We start from the raw sequence: 19,437 nt of genomic DNA, 5'->3' as shown, positions 1-19,437 counted from the left end.
TTAATACAAGATAACCAACATCTGACTTAAATGACTTCCAGAAGGAGAGACCATAGAAAATCTAAAAGAATGAAAATAACAAAGATATCACAAAAGAAAATCCCCCTAGAACTGAAGGACATGATTCTCCAGATTGAAAGAATTCAATAACTGCTTCACATATAGATTTTTTTTTAAAGAACTACTGTGAAGCACATCATGGGGGAAATTATGGAATAACCAGGCTAAAGATTCTAAGCCCAAGGACTGTAGGCAGCAAAGACAACAGTGGTGATCATAAGTTCCATACTAATGAGTGGAAATAAAAATGGAATGTAGTTCTCAAAATAATATTAAATAATTGGATACTAAAAGATATGACATCTTCAAACTTCTAAAGAGAAAATTATTTCCAATCTAGAACTCTATATCCATCTAAACTATCAATAGAGTGTAAAGTACAGTAAAGGCAATTTTGGACAGGCAAAATAAGGATCACATCCTATCTATTCTTTCAGAAGAACCAACTGAAGGATATGCTTAAATAACACTTGGAAATAAACCACACAAAACAAAACAAAGATCCAAGAACCAAGGGACCAGACACTAGAAAGGGGTGAAAAGAAGTTCCACAAAAACAACTATCCATTGGCATCTAAAACAACAGGTTCAGATTAGGGTAGGAGGGTAAAGGCATGGAACTCTCTGGGAAGGTTATGGAATTGATGGAAAATTTGCAGCAGTTTCTGAATGGTAGGGTGTAAATATGGATAAATTTGTACAATTTTAGAAAAAAAATCAGGCCAGGTACACACACACGCACACACACACACTAAGTAAATTTTAAACATTAGTCAGGTACTTTTCAAAACATATGTATTTATATGACAGATACATTATTTTTCCTTGCATTCTATTATTTGCAGAGGCTTTTGAAGGTGAGGGAGATTACATTTTTCCTGTTCCTTTTTCATCCTGAACTATCTTTGGAGCTAACAGTTAACACAAATTAACTTGGTGCAGAAAACAAAATCACATGGTTGAGGATGGAAGGGTACAGCTTAAAAGGTCTATTGGAATTAAATTTTTACATTTTCCCAAGGCATATGGCCATATCTTTTAATGTATAACTTTACTTACAACCTTGCTAATAATTTGAAGTGAGTAATAAATTATCTTTCCGTTTCTTTCTTTAATATATATGGATGGGAGCATACACTCTCTTAACTTTATGCTTTAAAACAATCATAGGAGCGTCTGGGTGGCTCAGTCAGTTAAGCATCCGACTTAAGCTCAGGCCATGATCTTGTGGTTCATGAGTTCAAGCCCTGCCATGGGCTCTGTGCTGACTGCTCAGAGCCTGGAGCCTGTTTCAGAGTCTGTGTCTCCCTCTCTCCTACCCATTCTCCACTCATGCTGTCTCTCTTTGTCTCTCAAAAATAAATAAACATATAAAATAAAATAAAATAAAATAAAATAAAATAATAAAATAATCATAAAGTTGGAAGAAGTTAACATAAGATGAACTTTTTTTTCTTGGTATTAACAGACAAATCATTAAATGTTATAAGTAATCAGTCAGCTTCCTATACCTATACTCAGTATGGGCCCAGGTAGAAAAAAGAGCCCTAAGGCTTACTTATTGATTTTTACCTCACTATACTAAATGTAAATATCACCATCAATCTTTCAAAAACTCATTTCTCTCTTTTTTTCTTATAGACAGGTACTGCCTCAATAACAGTATTTTTTTTCCTACTCTACAAAAGAAAAGACATATTGAAAAAAGTCTATAGGATCATTTAAACTATAATTAATTATACTATTGATTCCTTAAAATGATTAAGTTTGAAACTTTTTCCTTAAATATCAGGGAAATGGATTTAAAATATTTAATAATGCTCCCTAAAATTAATGATTAGACCTGCAGACAGATGCTTACATAATATCATTTTCCAATTTCGAGGTAAAAATAACAGATAGATTTTGTGAATAAATATGGTAATTGACACCCAATGGGAATTGCAAATTTATAGTTCAATCTCCATTTTAACAAGAAGCCACTTACAGAGAGATAGAACTCTGGGAATCAGTGACTCTTCAGAATAGCATTAGCCTTTAAGATTGAATTCATAAATACCAAGGGAATGGATGACTCTGGTTTTGTCTATTACCCAACATAAAGAAAGTTCCTTGTTCATGCTTCAGGAGAAGAAAAAGAATAATAAGAACAAGGAGAATAAAGGAGAATAAAGAGAATTTAGGTTTATAAATTATACATCAATATGTTTGCTTTCATAGCCTTTGTATTGTAAGAGGATCTAGAATGATAGATTCGGACTTCAATGCTGAAAATCATATTACAGCATCAGCTGGATACACCTCCAGTCGTTTTTTTGACAGCTAAATTCATGTGCTTCAGACATGACAGTGAGAGAAGTCCTCATTGAATCATTTGCACTATGCTTCATTCTAAACCAGACAGCAGCCATCTTATGGTTCATTGATGCATTTCATTCTACAGAGATAAAAATGCTATTTAATTTATGAGGAAGCAAAAAAATCCAGGTTATTTAGATAGAAATCCCAAAAGTTTGCTGGCAAAGGAAATTCCTGAGCTCTATTTTACCCAGATAATCATTGAATGCATGGCTTTATTTTTTCTAAAACCAGGACTACAGTTTAGTGAAGTTAGCTAATTTGTCCAGAATAGTAAACCAACCATTGGATGATGAGAAGTATGAATTTGTATTCCAGACACTACCCAATTATGATAAGAAATATCAATTTGCTCTTCTGAGAAGAAAGAGTATCCCCTATTTAAGAAAGTCGTGGTTATAACCACTGAAGCTTGCTAAAATGTATTAGAGAATAATAAAGTGAACTTTATTGAAAAGATACCCATGGGAGCAATCCCATCATCCTCTACAGCTGAGAGCAGCAGAAATAGTCTACTGGTCCTTCTTATGCTTAGCTTTTTAAATAATGCCTTTTAACCAAAAAGATCAGAGGCGTATAATTGCAGTCACCTCTTTAAATAATCTATTAGTGTTGGGTGGCTCACTCATGACACAAATTAATTTCATACCTCCTTATTTTGTTCTTTAGTTATGTCGGGTATGACGTTCTTCTCTCACATACGAAAATTATGAAATCATTAACATCAATAAACACCTACCCTGTGCTATTCACATGTTATGTTCAGTTACATGTGCTATTTCTGGTTTTCACAACAGCCAGGTAAAGTAGTTGCCATTTTATCCCTACTTCATAAAGGAGCAAATTGAGACTCATGCCAAGTTTTCTGTTTCTTCCATATCATTTAAAATGCTTAGTAATGAACTAAGCAGATAGAAAGTGGTCAATACATAATGTTGGCTGACTTAATATTCAGGTCCCTGAGTTGGTTTAACTTGCTGCCGTTTCAACCAATGGAAACAAACTGTAGCCATAACAAAACTATTTGGATCTTTCCTCCTGAAGGTGTACTCAAAATATATGCACTAGAGGGCATAAAGAGAGTGTAGCTAATGAAGGAATGGATAATTCCAGCAAATGATGCTATGGTCTGTAATGGGTTTAACACCTGGCAGATAAATGCAAATGGCACTGAAAATTAGCTCATTTTTGGCTTCCCTATGCCCTGTTCAATTGAATAAAACCTGCATTGAAATAAGCCAAATTTCTTTTTGTATACACATGTGTTTTGAATCTGAGCTATGGCTCAGTTCAGTACACTTACTCATTTTGAGTAATTTTATTAACTTGTTCCTCTCTTCTTTCTCCACCAAGAGATGAGTTTTATGGGTTCTATGGGAGGTTTGATTTTCAATCCTACTTCTTATGCACAGGCATTTTTGCCCTCTGTCCTCTAATTTGCATTGTGGTTATATCATCCAAACATAAATTTCTTTTCTCTTTGGCACTTTTTCACCTTTTAAATATGGGAATGATCCATATGGCTAAAGAATGTCAGGAAGGGAAACATTTGGGAAAAATTATATGGGATGCTGTCATACCAGATCTTGATCATCCTATCCACAAGAGCCAAGTAAGAGAACAGCCACAGAGGGTTATATGCCAAAAGTTTAGAATTCCAGGGTGTTTAGAACACAAATGGGTAGTTTAAAATCGCCATGGTTATGTAGTGCCAGCAAGAAATCATGTTGAGATGCTTGAAAGATAGGAGGAAGATAAGGATATAAGGATTTATTTTATTTTATATTTTAAAAAATATTTCATGTATATCCTAGAGATATTTTCAAGTTTTTGTGGCATATCATTAGACTTTAAAATGGAGTAAGATAATGTGGGTGCTTCCTAAATTATAGATTGCACAGGTAAGAATAATACTGAATGTCAAAACATTTAATAATTTGGGTTTTTTTCACATTAGCATTTTACCTTAAATTCTTTTAAAGAACAAAAAAAAACTATGGTATATAAGAGGTCAAAGTCAATAAGAATACACAAAGATTTCTCTGGTACATGTACATTCTGTATTGGTCTCTGCAGCACAGCACATGCTTTGTGGCAAGATGGGACCACTCCACGATTGAGTCTGTTTAAGGGTACAGTGACCATAAGACCAGTAAGTGGATATCTTGCCTGAAAGGTAACAAAATCACCTGAAGACTTTATTGAAATATTGTCATGTCTCTACATGTTGGAATACCATCAGGCATTCAGAGACAGGTTTTTTTTTTTTTTAATTTTACTTATAGAGCTAATTCTTTAATGACATGGCAAGAGTGGAAAGGCCTTTCACCAGCTATCACAAGCCAGTTAATAAACATATTCTAGTTAAGGAGACCTGGTTAATGAAATTCAGTTTTAAGGAGCAAGTATTTAGTCAACTTTCTTGCTAATGGTGATGTCAAAGCTCAGCCTGTCATCCACATTTTACTATCGATTGCTAAAAATACCCCCACAATAGAGTTGGGTATATTACTGTTTAATTGCTATTAAATAAGAGCACCCAAGATGAACACTTGGATCCAGTTGACAATCATTACCATAGGACCAGTCCTATCTTAGCTTACCTGCCTTCACATGTGTACTTCCCCAAACCATAGTCAAACTGTATTTATAGTAAAGAACAGTAGTGCTTTGGATTTTTGGATTTTTGCTTTTTTTTTTTAATGTCTTTTACCACACTTGGCCCTTTAGAGGCAGAAAATACAAATACATGTATTTTAATAGTTGGGGCCAGCAGAGGGAGGCTTTGTGTTACAGAAGGACAGGCCCAGGTGCAGGACACAGACTGTTCAGACTATTCAGAAGGTCATACTTTCAGATTCAGCTGTTCATGTTTCAGTTGCTCATAGAAGAATAAGAGGAAAGCAGAAGGAACTAGAATCTGTAACCACACTGGCTTACTGAAGTCAGGTAGTCACTTTAAGGTAATGCAAGCTCAAAGTACTGGGGCAAGATCCAGTAGAATATGATAGGAAATAAATATGTTAATAATAGTTCATTGTCAGGAGGTCCAAACACAGTTATTTAATGCATTCTGAAAGCCACAATGCTCCAATGGTGTGTTGATAAACCAGCTCTCCAGAGGTAAAAACATTTGAGGATTTCTTTGTTTTAAATAGTTTTACGGTAGCTTATTTCCAGTTATAGCCCCACTTAGAAAATTCCTGAACATTTAACAATAGGTTTTTCCAACCACTGAGATTAGAACCCAACATATCACTGAAAGTAACACTGAAACTCTAAGGAGGGAGGGAGGTAGCACAAGGAAGCTTAATGGGCAGATAATACATTGGGGTGACTCCTCCTTGATGGTGCGCTGGTAGGAAAGGACCAAATGTCTTCAAGAGAGCCTGTTACACAAGAGTAGCGAGTAGGATATTAAGCAGATTGCAAAGACATGAATTTGGGCACAAAGAAGTAAGCAGAAGTAATCATATTAAGGCCAACAAATAAATTGTTGAGATTAGAAAAAAGAATTCTTGTTATATGTAAAATACCAATCAATACAAAGTAGACATCATAAAGGACCTTTTTGCTGAGTGGAAAATTCTATTTGTACAGGTATACTTCTGAACTATAAACTCTCTCCTTCTATAGGCATATAATTAATTATAAAGAGTAGCCATAACTTCCAAAGATGGCAAAAATAAGTTTATATAATAGGATAATTAATTCTGTTTTTCACTGTTATTGATGTAGCTTCCCTTTGAATTTTGCTTCTGTAAATTGGTCTTTAGTATGAGGTGGCTAATTAATACCTTGATCATTACTTGGCTTTCATTTAATTCTTTTCAATATGCTAATTTACACATGGAAATTTTTAATACACTTTAGTGTCTCATTAATAATATTAAAATCCACAAATAGGATATTTCTGAAAAGTCTTGTGGTACATTTTTTTAAGTTTATTTATTCATTTTGAGAGAGGGAGATGAGAGAAAGAGAGAGAGAAAGAGAGAAAAAATGAACCAGTGGAGGGGAGGCAGAGAGAGAGCAAGACAGAGGATCCAAAGTGGGCTCTGTACTGGTAGCAGAGAGCCTGATGCAGAGTTCCAACTCACAAACCCTCAGATCTTGACCTGAGCTGCAGTCAGACACTTAACAAACTGAGCCACTGAGGCACCCCTTGTGGTACTTTCTTATATTGAACATTTTGTTTCTTTATTATTTCCTTGTTCATTTGGAGAGGTTACATGTCCTATCCTTCTATGTAATACATACTGTGAGATTTTACGACTCATACTTTGTTAATAATCTTTGTAAAGCAAAGGAAAAACTTTAGCTGTGATAATTAGAGTAATTTGATTACAATTCCAGGACATTGTGATATAAAAGCTTTTATCTGCCCCCTTGCCCCCAACACACACACACAGTACATTAGTGATAAATATCAGTTACTGCATGCACAAGTCATGTGGGAAGAAAGTAGACAGGTATTGAACAATTTGGAAAGAAATAAGAATAGAAGAAGAAGAGTAAATGTGGTGAGTTTCTATTTTTACTCAGGATGAAGTGAGCTGGAAGCTAGCATGGAAAAGTGGATTTTACAAACCAGAGGGTTAGAAATCAGAGGTAGTAGATTGATAAATTTCAAAAGTTGATTTGTGAATCATTCTTTTAGAATCGTGAATGTGTTTTCCCACCATAGCAGTGTAGTTCAAAATGGCATTCCAAAAATTCTATCAAACTCCTAAAATTCCTAAATTAAGTTGTGATCCCTGGGCTCTCCTAACTTCTCCTAAATCTCTAATGTTTAAACCCTGATCCAGAGCTCAAAGTATTGAATCCAGAGAGGGCTTTCAATGCCAATTTTCTCGGGGTGCCTGGAGTAAACAAGGCAGAAGTTTCTTGTCTGGAGCAAGTTTCCTGATTGTGTAACAAAAGTGTAATGTTGGAGTCCTAGATTCCAATGCCATTTCTGTGACCTACTAGTGGTATAACGTTGTATAAGTCAGTCTTTCTGAGCCTCAGTTTCCTGATGTGTAAAAGAGAGATTGAACTCACAAATTCACAGTCTAAAGGCTCCAGGTGGAATCTCACTTCCAAAGATGTAGAAAGATTGTCTCTTTTGCTTATTGCTGCATCTGCAAGGTCCTGGAGTAGTACTTTGCATAAAGTTGAATATGGATGACTACATAAATCAAAAGTGCTTTGTAAATAAAAGACGCCCTTTAATTTTAATTCTCCCACCTTTACCACACCCTGTGGTAGTTTAAGGGGTTATTGGCAAAGGTACATCCTCTGGTACTGGAAGGCAGGATAACTGTTCCTTGGATGGGCCATTTGTTAGCTGAGTGTTCTTTGGAGCTGTTTGTAAAAGTAAGTTAGGGCTCATCTGCAATACTGGCATCTCCCAGTGACCTCTCCATTATGATTATGCATCTGGCCAAAGTCCACCAGGTTATCTTGCATGGTTTGGTTTTTGTGAGACCATCACTCATGCTGTTATAAAGGGTCTCTTCAGGTTAAGCTTCCTATACAATACACCCATGCTAATATGCTCGATGTGATATTTCTGCTTAGCAAAGTTTAATTTGGTGGAATGAGGGCAGCCTGTATGTTTAGTAGTCAAACCTGCATAATAGCCATCTAAAGTAGAATTCATCAATTATGCTGAAACGTTTGTTTTTAAAATGTCAGGTGTCCAGATGGTGCCATGGCAATGGGGGTCATTAAAAATGCTTAGACACACAGAGAGTCTTAATAAAGAAATGTTCCTGCTAGTTGTACAGGTCCTTAGAAAAGGCAGATTTTTTGAAGAAGGTTAATAGATTGAAGCTTCATAAAGGGAAGTTGAAGCTTGAGATGAACCATGATATGATTCTGCTTTTATGTGCTTATGTTTTTCCATTTCTGTGTTTCCTTTATTCTTCCTACATGCCCAGCTTCATCCAGGAATTCCCCATATTGTACATTAAAATGACTGCAAAACAGAGAGCATATGTTAATGGAGTCAAACAATGGTACTATTGCTATTTGGGGTTTACTTAAAGACCCTTGCAGAGACTCGGATGTTAGCAGGACTGCTTTTCTAAACAATGTCCTCAAAGACAAGAATTGTTGTGCCAGTGATAGTTCCATCCAAATGATTCAATATTGTGTAGCTTTTCAGGTTTTCCACATATAGGGAAACAAGGAAAGAAACGATCTGACAGAAGAAATTGGGAAGAACTGTGAGGCTATTTTTTTTTTTTTTTTGGTTAGGTTATAGAAATATAAATTACACATGTAAACCCCTCCCTTTCAGGGTTTGGTTTATTTTATTTTATTTCATTTCATTTCATTTCATTTCATTTTATTCTATTTTTTTTCTTTTTTGAGAAAGAGAAAGTGTGTACATGCATGAGCAGGGGGAAGGGCAGAGGAAGAGAGAGAATCCCAAGCAGGCTCCATGCTCAGCACAGAGCCCATGCAGGCTTGATCCCATGACCCTGGGATCATGACCTGGGCCAAAATCAAGAGTCTCAAGAGTCGGGCATTCAACTGATCTAATGACCCAGGCACCCTTCCGTGTTCATTGTGAACATTGACATGCACAGTCATGCAACTACTACCTCCACCAAGATATGAAACAATTCTATCCCTGCTCTAAATTCCCTCCTGGCTCTTTATAACTTCTACCTCCTGCAACCTCTATTCCCTAGCAACAACTGCTTGGTTTTCTGTCCCTATGGTTTCCCTTTTTTAAAGTCATATAAATACAAGCATACAATATTTAGCCTTTGTGTCTGGCTTGTTTTGCTTAGCATAATATATTTGAGATCCAACCATGTTGTGATATGTATCAGTAGTTTGTTTTTGTTTTTTAACTAAGTAGTATTCCAGGTATGGACACATCTAAGTTCGTTCTTCCATTCACCAATTGAATGTCTGTTGGGTTGTTTTCAGCTTGGGTGATTGTGAATTAAAGCTGCTATAATATTTGAATAGTTTTTGGAGAAAATGTTTTATTTTGTCTTGGGTAAAAACTTTTAAGTGGCAGGAGTGGAAGAGTTGGGTTGTATATTAAGTATATGTCATATGTTAAGAAGTTGCCAACTGTTGGGGATGCGAGGGTGGCTCAGTCGGTTGAGCATCTCACTTCAGCTCAGGTCATGATCTCACAGTTTGTGAATTCCAGCCCCGCGTCAGGCTCAGTGCTGATGGCTTGGAGCCTGGAGCCTGCTTCGGATTCTGTGTCTCCTCCTCTCTCTGTGCCTCCCATGCTCATGCTCATGCTCTGTCTCTCAATAATAAATAAACTTTAAAAAGAAGTTGCCAACTGTTTTCCAAAGTGGCTGCACTCTTAAATTCCTATCAGCAATGCTTGATGGTTCCAGCTTTTCCATATCTACACCAGCAATTGTATTGGCCATTGTTTATTGTTGTTGTTGTCATTTTTTTGTTTTTTAATTTTAACCATTCTGATAGGTATATAGTGGTGTTTATTGTATCATTTATTAACCAGGGCAAAGGTATCAAATCCAGGTGTAGAAATACATATTTAATAAAAGAAATAGATTTTCTTTTTTGAGGCCACTCTATAGTGTCACGTTGTCTCAGTTTGCTCTCTCAGCTCATGAAAATAGCTTTTTATATTTCACAGCACTGCAAATATAAACTAGTGTCATGCATCCTAAAGAGAATTTTTAGGAACCAGTATGTATCATTGCAAAACCTGAAGCTTCTGTGAATTAGTTCTGTTCTGATTCTTGGGTAAGAAAACAGAGATGGAGGGCACCTTCTGTGTCAGAGAAATAAGATTTTAACTCTCTGTGGGTGTGAATGTCTTGGTTCATGGTATGGTGACACCATCTTGAATAATGCTTACCCAAGAGGGTAAGCAGAAGAGTCAAGTCACTAAGGCTCTATAAAAGCCTCATATGTCATGTATTGAGTTGAAGAATAGTCTGACCCACTGTAGAACATTTCAAATATCCCCCTAAGAAGAAAGAATAATGAAAATCAGCATCCCAATAGGAAGCTTCAACATATCGATATATTGCCAATCTTTTTTTTCTTATCTCCAGTATAAGTGTAAGGAAGAACATTATCCCTTTATAGTATATTCTAGACATTGTAACATTTCAATTATAAATATATCTTCATGTATCTCTAATAGATGATGATTATTAATATAAATAATGCCATAGTCACACCTAATAAACTAGCATAATGATATAATATTAACTAGTGCCCAGTACCATGTTAAATTTCCCTAAGACATTGGATTTGGTTGTTATATCTGTTAAGTCTCTTAAGTTTCCTCTCCCTCTTTTGAAATGCCACACATTAATAGAAGAATATTATAGATCTGCATATAAAATTTCACACATCCTTGTGGTTTTGTTGAAGATGTTTCTGTACCCTCAGAATTGCTTAACTAATTATAGTAGGGATAGTAGGAGGGCAAATTTGGAGATTCAAAAATTACACCACCACCATCATCTTCCCCCAACACTGCAGAATAATTACAGGGTGTTCCCTTTAGGTTAATTTCATGCTGTGGGATATAAGTAGAGAAAATGCCAAGAGTGTTTTCTGTTGCACATAATGAAAACCACATTCCTTAGCTTGATGCTCTACAGTCTGACACAGACCAGTTCCACCTTTCCAAATTTATCCCTCATTATTACCCTACATGAATCCTTCCCTCTTACCTATTTATCCTTCCTGCTTTGCCTTTTCTCGTGAGATCTCTCAGTACACAAACAAGCAAAGAAACTATATTTTTCTTCAGCATTTGTCCTGCTCTCTCATTATTGCCAAATCCCTCTACCTGGCAAACAGTGGACTTCCACTACCCTCCACTTACCTGGAATCGTTAGGTCCGATACCCCATGGAAACTCTTTATTCACTGAATTGCTCTATAGTCTCATTTTTTTCTCTCCAATCTCTTCCTTTATTTGTGTAATTGTCCCATTGAACTTAGTGACCTGGAAGATTAAAAAAACAAAAATCCTTTAAATAAACCAAATAAAAGAAGCCTGTCTTCAGTGACATCTACTGCCTGCCAAGCACTGTGTTGGTGTTAAAAAGAGCTATGTAGAAACAGACATGGAATTGCCCTTCAAAAATGAACTAAATCTCACTGCATTGTGGGAAGTTCATTGCGTTATCGCTTCCAATTGTACCCCTACTCGGTGGACTTTCAGTGAGGATTCAGAGTGAGGAAACTCATTTAAAGCACTGGGGAAGTTGGTTGAGTGAGGGGGAGCTTGTTCTAGAGCAGAAGGGGCCTATCCTCAAGTTCATTGAACTCCTCGCTCCCATCTTGCCCTGCTCGGTACCTGTACATTCTTCAAATTGTTGTTCAAATCCTACTTTGTGAATAAATCTTTCTTGAATTCTTCCACATATACCAATGCATTTTGTGTTCACAAAATTATTGGGATACCATGATGGCTCCCTGAGCTAAATGCCTGTAGCATTTATCATCACTCATTACATCAATTGCAATTGTCATTTGCTCATGGTCTTTACTTGTGCCTCTCCTGATAGTTATTGTAATAAACTGTTGTAAACCTCTTTGGGTTTGCTAGGATGTTTCAGCCATAATAAGCACTTAGACATGTGATAAATAAGTAATTTTTTCCTGAAAATTCTAAGAAACTTCCTTCATTAGGGCTCGTATGAAATAAAGTAGAGCAATAAGATTTTTAGAATTTGTCAAACAGAACTGAAATGAATTCCAAGCAATATGAACTTTTCCTCTAAGTAGGAAAATAAAACTATCTCAATTTATTTTTCCCTGAAATGTTTAGGAAAGTTTGGATTCAAAAAAATCATTACATTGTATTAGTCATTTGATTATTTGGTCAGTATGGCTTAGACTATGCACACATTATTGAAAGATAAAGAGGTAAAAACTAGCAAATTTTCAACTGAATGGTTAATGTGGAAAACAACTTAGGGAAAGCACACAACTCAGTCTTCATGTTTTCATTGCGTGATAATAATAGCTAACAATTTTTGTATACTTCCTTTTAAACCAAATGCTACAAATTCCTCACATATATTAATGTGTTTATTCTTCAAAACATTATGAGGTAGGTCCTATTATTAAACCCATTTTACAGATGAGGAAATGGAAACATGGAAAAGTTAAGCAACCTGTCCTGAATTATGCAACTTGTACGCAGTTGACAGAGATTCTAACCCAGCAGCCAGGTTCCCCAGATTGAGCATGTGACTCCTGCTCCATACCTGTGAAACTGAATACATCCCTTTCTCTGCTTTGATGTAAGGTATGAAACATAGTTCTCTTCCTGAGATTGAGACAAGGTTATATGTAAGACTATTTAGTCAGTCATACTCATTTTTGGTAGCCAGTTAGTAACTTCCTATTTTTGTGGGAAAATCAGCATATATGTCTTCTCCCCTATAATCTCAACAGCAGAGACTGTGTTAAGTGAAAGAATATTAAAAACCACAACCAGCACTACCAATACACATTCACAGGAATGCAGGCATGAAACAACCATATAACCTCTACTCAAGGTAAAGTCCCAAATGTCCTTTTCAGCTCCCTTACAGAATCTTGTGTTAAAGTTTCCTTTGAGGCATGGCATAATTCAGCTAACTTTCTAGTCAGAACCAAGTAACTAATCTTCCAATAAATATTTAAAGAAAGGACTGGGTCAGAATCCTAAACCCAGGGCAATATTCTGGAAGCCAAAGGCTCTTAAGCATTTCTAGCAATACAGATATCTTGAAAATCATTCATGTCACAACAGAAAAATCATGTCTAATATCTTGTGTGTTAAACAACCAAACCTCTGATGTTGATCAGGTAAAAATAGCTGAATGTCTGGTATAGCATCCTTTCCAGAGTAAGGGCTTCCGAGCAGTCACCCTGCTGGGAATATTCCCAATTAGGGTACTTCAGATGCTAATTAACCCTCCCTAACCTCCATCATCTCCAGCCTCCCTCTGAGAGTATAAATGAACTCTTAACAAATGTTTATCACACTCTTTATTTCAGTATTATAATATAAATTATAGACAAGTTAGCAAGTGAAAGTGTGGAAAACTAGTGTGAAAAAGTCTCTTTTTAGAAAGGAGGGTGCCTTGTCAATTTTAGTTGCCATTATTAAAGTTTGATATGTTAACACCTGGCATTTCAGAATATTTCTTTCTTTCTATTTCCATTCTGGGTTGGAGTTATTTCCACCAGCAAATTTATATGTCCAAACAGTATCATCGGACTCAAATTCCTTGTTTGAACCCCCAAACAGAAGACTATTCATTAGAGGAAGGTAAATGGGGAATGTAGGACAACTTGAGCTGTAAATTCACTATTCTCCATCTCTTTTAAACCCTTCCCAGAACATTATTTATGGCTTTATCCTACACATTCTGAACATCACAACCCTGGATTACTATTGCCAAAAATACATATTCTTTAATGAAAATAGCCTTAAAATTTAGTGTTCAGTCCTAGCTAACAATTTTTTTGAGGTACATATGTAATTAAATATGTCTCTGAATTAAAGCATATAGGCAGATTTTCAAAATCTTTATTGTGAGCTAGCAAATAGGTAATTAGCTATTTTAAAATACTGTTGATCTTATGGACAAGGCAAAATCACCTTAATTAAAATTACTGTAACAAGCGTATTGTACACAACTAATATGTACTGAAAGCTCTTCAGTTAGAAAGAAAATAGTTTCCCCAATCCATTTTATAGAATAATCTAAGCCTCTGTTTGGCTGTGTCTTTCATTCTACTCCCACACATACGAATCAGAGTGTGCAGGCACATCAATCCTCCACACAACACTGTGTCTTGTGCAAAGAAATGCTTGATGAACATTATAGATCGAAATGTGGAAACATTAAACCATATCCAGTACTCACTCATTCAAATATTGACTGAGTACCTACTATGGGACAGGCAATATTATGGACACTGTTGATAATAAGTTTAATATCTCTGCTCTTTGTGAATTACATTTTAGGGTTAAGTAGAAGCATGTATTCTGAAACCCACGGCCGGTTCTCTCAGATGGGTAATATCCTACCACATTCCATGTGATTGACACAGGATCACTTAGCAGCTGCTGTTTCTAAGCTGTCCTGTTGCTTCTGTATTGTTTTACTCTCTTTCCTCTCTCAATGGACCTTTAAGTCCATAGTTCAGCTGAATTTGGTCAAGGATTTTCTATGTAAAGTTATACTCCCGAGTAAATGGAGGTACTTGGTGATATTCTCTTGAATATTTTTGCACTATTAAATTTGCGTAACAAATACTTGCTTCATAAATAATGGGGAAAAGATGGGTCTAAATCTGTCCTTATTATCCCAAATTCTGAGAGAGGTCCAAATCAATATGGTTCTATTGTAGTTTATTTAAAAATGTTTCTTTTATTTGTAGCCACTATACAAAGAAATGTCTGAGTAAATATTTTAATTAAAAATGTACAAGTAAATTCATATTGTAATTTGATTTCACTTTAACAGTAAACAGTGCCTTTTAAACTTTCTCTTAATGTTTCTTTTTACAAGGTTCTGTGGTTTCTGGCTCTATGGGTCTTAAGTCTCAGGAGAACTTCTATCTTTTGAGTGTAAAACAAACAAACCAAAACATGATATAATGTAAATGAGAGTCTTTTTTTTTTTTTTTTTTTTTTTTTTTTTTTTAAGAATGAGCTCTCTTTCATTGCCTTAACTATTGGTCATATCTCTTATGACTCTTCAGAATCATGGAGTATGATTTAGTCACATAATTATACTGATTAAGAAACTGAGATGTGAATTGTTAAAATCTAGAGTCTGATTCATAACGTCCACTAATGTTAATTATGAAATTCATGAGGATATTATTGAAAGAACTTGTATAAATATTCTTGTACTAAAGAAAACATTCAATTATGTTTTCCCAATTCTGAATGCAGCTATTTCCATTAATTCATGTCAGTTTGTTCTGAATTGATACCCGTAAGGACTGACTTCACTTTTTTTTGGAGCAATTCTATGTTGAAGGAAAGGTTGGTATCTTCTTGTCTTCAAGAGAAAGACACATTAAATTTCCAATTAAGGTTATAAAAGCAAACAAATGAAAACAAACCCCAGGGAATGAAGGAGACACAAAGAAGAAAATTTAACTCTTCTCATAAAACAATATGTTGGGGGAAAGAGTGAAAAACAATTTTTGAAATGTTAATGAAAATGAAGAGATTACCCTGTTAAACCACTTCTATGTAAATTAGTAGAAGAGTTGGGTTTTTTTTGTTTTTGTTTTTGTTTTTTTTTGGAAATAAAACCCATCATGAGAAGGGCTACTAAAACCTGTTTTTATCTCCATTAGCATAAAATTCCTTGCCACACTGACAAATACAGTCATTAAATAAAGCAATTTATTATCTGACCCTAAAAAAATGAATACTAATCAAAGATACCACCCATAGTTTTGATTATAAAAGCCAGGGTTTCTTACAGCTTTTCTAAAGGAAAATAGTTCTGATAGATGTCACTGCAACAATCAACAGAAGTTAGAGAAACATACTAATCGGCCTCCACATCTGTCTGTTTTAATATCTTAAATAAAACTAGGCAGGGCCAATGGTAGGTTAATCACTTTATTTAAATACAAAACTGCTACAGTCTGATTTCTAAATCTTTTTTTTTTTCTTTCAAGTTTTTTTTTTTTTTTTTTTTTTATTTTGGAGAGAGAGACAGAATGTGAGCTGGGTGAGCTGTGGTAGAGAGAGGGGAGACACAGAATCCAAAGCTGGTTCCAGGCTCCATAGATCCCAATGCAGGGCTCAAACTCATGAACCCTGAGATCATGACCTGAACCAAAGTCAGACTCTTAACTGACTGAGCCACCCAGATGCCCCTGATTTCTGATTCTTTTGCCCAGCTACCAAAGGCTACCTTTTTTTGCCCAAGGAGGAGTGTGTGGGTAGTATCTTTGGTTTTTATAATACTGACTACAACTAACTCCTTGAAATGCCCTCCTATCTTGGCTCTCAAATATCTGCATTACCCTTGGGAAGCATCTGCATTTCAATTTCTCTCCCCACAAGGCATACTGCCCAACCCCATTAGCTTCGTTAGCTTTGCCCAACCCCACTTGCCTTACCTCCTGTTTCTAGCACTATGGTTCCACTCACCATCCTTCTCCCTATTATTCTATACAAGGGTCATTCAGTCATATAGCATTAACTATTGTTTCCAGGCTGAGGATTCTCAAAATAAGCTTCTAACCCTGACTCACCTGAGATATATCTGCTTCCTATTAAACATTTTCTCTTAATGTTTGGCATAGCAATCCAAAATTTGTTACCTTCTACAAATCACTTCTTCCTCTCATCCACTTTCTCTTGAATATCAACATCATTCTTTTTTTTTTTAAGTTTATTTATTTATTTTTAGAGAGAGAGAGCATGAACAGGGAGGGGCAGAAAAAGAGCAGAGGGGGAGAGAGAGAGAATCCTAAGCAGACTCCACACTGTCAGGGTGAAGCCCAACATGGGGGTGACTCACCAACTGCAAGATCATGATCTGAGTGGAAACCAAGAGTTGCTCAACCAACTGAACCACTCATATGCCCCAACATCATTCTTAAAAGCTGATTTTCTGATTAAAAAAAAAAAAGTTTATTTTATTTTTTTTTTTTTTTTGAGAGAAAGACAAAAATTGTGCATGGGGGAAGGGGCAGAGACTTAGGGAGAGAGAGAATCCCAAGTAGGCTCTGCTGTCGGGAAGGAGCCCAGTGCATGAATTGATCTCTCGAACTGTGAGATCATGACCTGAGCCTAAATTAAGAGTTGAAGGCTTAACCATCTGAGCCACCCAGGAACCCCTCTGTTCTAAAATTATTAAAAGGAGTAAGAAAAGCTAAGATATAACCGCACTAGAATAGTAATCATTGTGCTAATTAACTGAAGTGTACATTTGTATTGGAAATATTCCTGTTAGAGAATGCTGTTAATAGAGCCAAAATAGTGACTTCTACTCAGCAGAGGCCACTTTATCAAGGCCCATCCTCCTCCCTTGCCCACCACATGTACCCACATACACTCACACACCCTCAACTATAGTCAGCTATGTCACAGCTGGTGAAACATGTCACAGAAATCTGATACCACTAATGTCAAAGAAATTGATAATGAAGATCTTTTCCTTGATAGTCCCATGTAAATGGGGAATATGCTATAAACTCAAGTAATTTTTAGAAAGATTCTAAAGGTGGATGCATTCCAGTAGTGTCTTGTTTTTCTAAGAGAAATGGGTTGGTTGTTTATTTATTAGTAACTATTTTTGGATTGCCAATAACAAACATAAGGCAGAAAGCACACAACTTAGAAAGAAATAAATGTTAATACCTACCTAATACACATACAAATTATTTAGCCTCTCTAGTTCTCAGAGACAGGCAAATTTTAAAGTAATATGTTATTTTCAGGTAACAGAGAGTGATGACTGAAAAACAGCAAAAGTCAATGACTGCAAGAGTGCTTTGAGATGGGCACCGACTCTGCTAGTGGGAATAAGACCATTTAGTGTCAATGTACAAGAACCTCTAAAATGCTAATACATATGGATCTTGTACGTTCCCTTTAGTTATCTAGTCTAAGATGTAAGCATAAGATTTTAGAAGTTTTTACAAAATTTATGTTCTAAGTGTGCACCACAATTATTTAAAGAAGCTAAACATCAGCATGTGTCAAAATGTAAAAAATTATCAAATCATATAAAGGAATAATATATAGCTATATATTTCTTTTAAATCAACAGCTTTGGTCAATTTTTATGATATAATATTGAATTAAAACTGAGGATACTAAATGGTTTATAAGATATTATACAAAATAAGAAGAGAGTATATAGATATGCATATACCTATAAAATATATATATATATATATATTTACTTTAAATATAGGAAGAAAATTATACAAAATCAAACCGGCTGTTATCTCTTGATTTGGATTACAGGCAGTTTTGTTTTCCCTTCTATATTTATTGACTCTTACACAGTGATTCTATGTCACTTTCATAAATTAAAAAATAATATTTGTTTGAAGTAAAAATGAAATCAATCAGTCTAGATATGGATTTCTGAAAAACAATAATGTTTGGATCATTTTTGGGAATTTCATAGAAAGCTGAAAGACAGGTATCTGTAGCAAAATGAAAAACAGTTCTGTCCTTAACCTGTGCTGAAAATTTAGTTTAACTGAAGAGCTCACTTTAAAAGTTGATATTACTAATCCTTGTATAACTGATTTGCAAAGATCCTCCCAAGCCCTTGCCAACACATTCAAAACATTTAGCAAAAAAGTTTTATATTTTAAATCAACCACCATAAAAATGTATATAGCTAATAGATGTAGAAACATTGGAACAAAGAAATAATGAGAATAGAATAAATTATATCTTTTGCTAATGGAAGAAAATGATTTTGTTGTCCAGCTGATACTTTCATGATAATTTGCTGTAACTAGGTATATATAAACATAATGTTCTAGCCAGTATTGTATTTAAAGTAGCTATTCAATAATTTAATTAACCTCAGGTTATAGGTATACTATAAATTGTTAAAAAAAAACAGGAAATTTAATCTAATGGGTATGTTTTAGTAATTTTTTAATTTTTTAAACACACTGGTTAATAGTACGGATTCTGGAAACATTATGGCAGTAGATCCATCCTAGTTTCACCACCTAACACCTGCAATTTTGAGCAAGTTCCCCACCCATGCTACACTTGGTATTTTGAAAGATTAAATGATTTAAATAAGCCAAATGCTTAGAACAGAGCCAGGCCCACATAAGTTTTACAGGAATGTCACTAGTCATTTCTCTTTGTTATTACAAGCAATATGTATTAACCAATCTATGCTGATCATAGTTACTCAAGGATTTATTAAAGTTCAATTAAGCATAAGAAAATATTTCAAAATAAGTTGTAACCATACAGAAGGTTATAAGAGGTAGGAATTTCTTATATTCAATAAAATATTCAATCATCCATTTCTGCCACAGAATAGTA

The sequence above is a fragment of the Lynx rufus genome, unplaced genomic scaffold (assembly GCF_022079265.1).
Source record: "Lynx rufus isolate CCGP_SWC_20201006 ecotype Redwood Valley unplaced genomic scaffold, mLynRuf1.p SCAF_10, whole genome shotgun sequence".
NCBI lineage: Eukaryota > Metazoa > Chordata > Mammalia > Carnivora > Felidae > Lynx > Lynx rufus.
The sequence above is the reverse complement of the archived record's forward strand: the minus strand, read 5'-3'. Positions refer to the sequence as shown.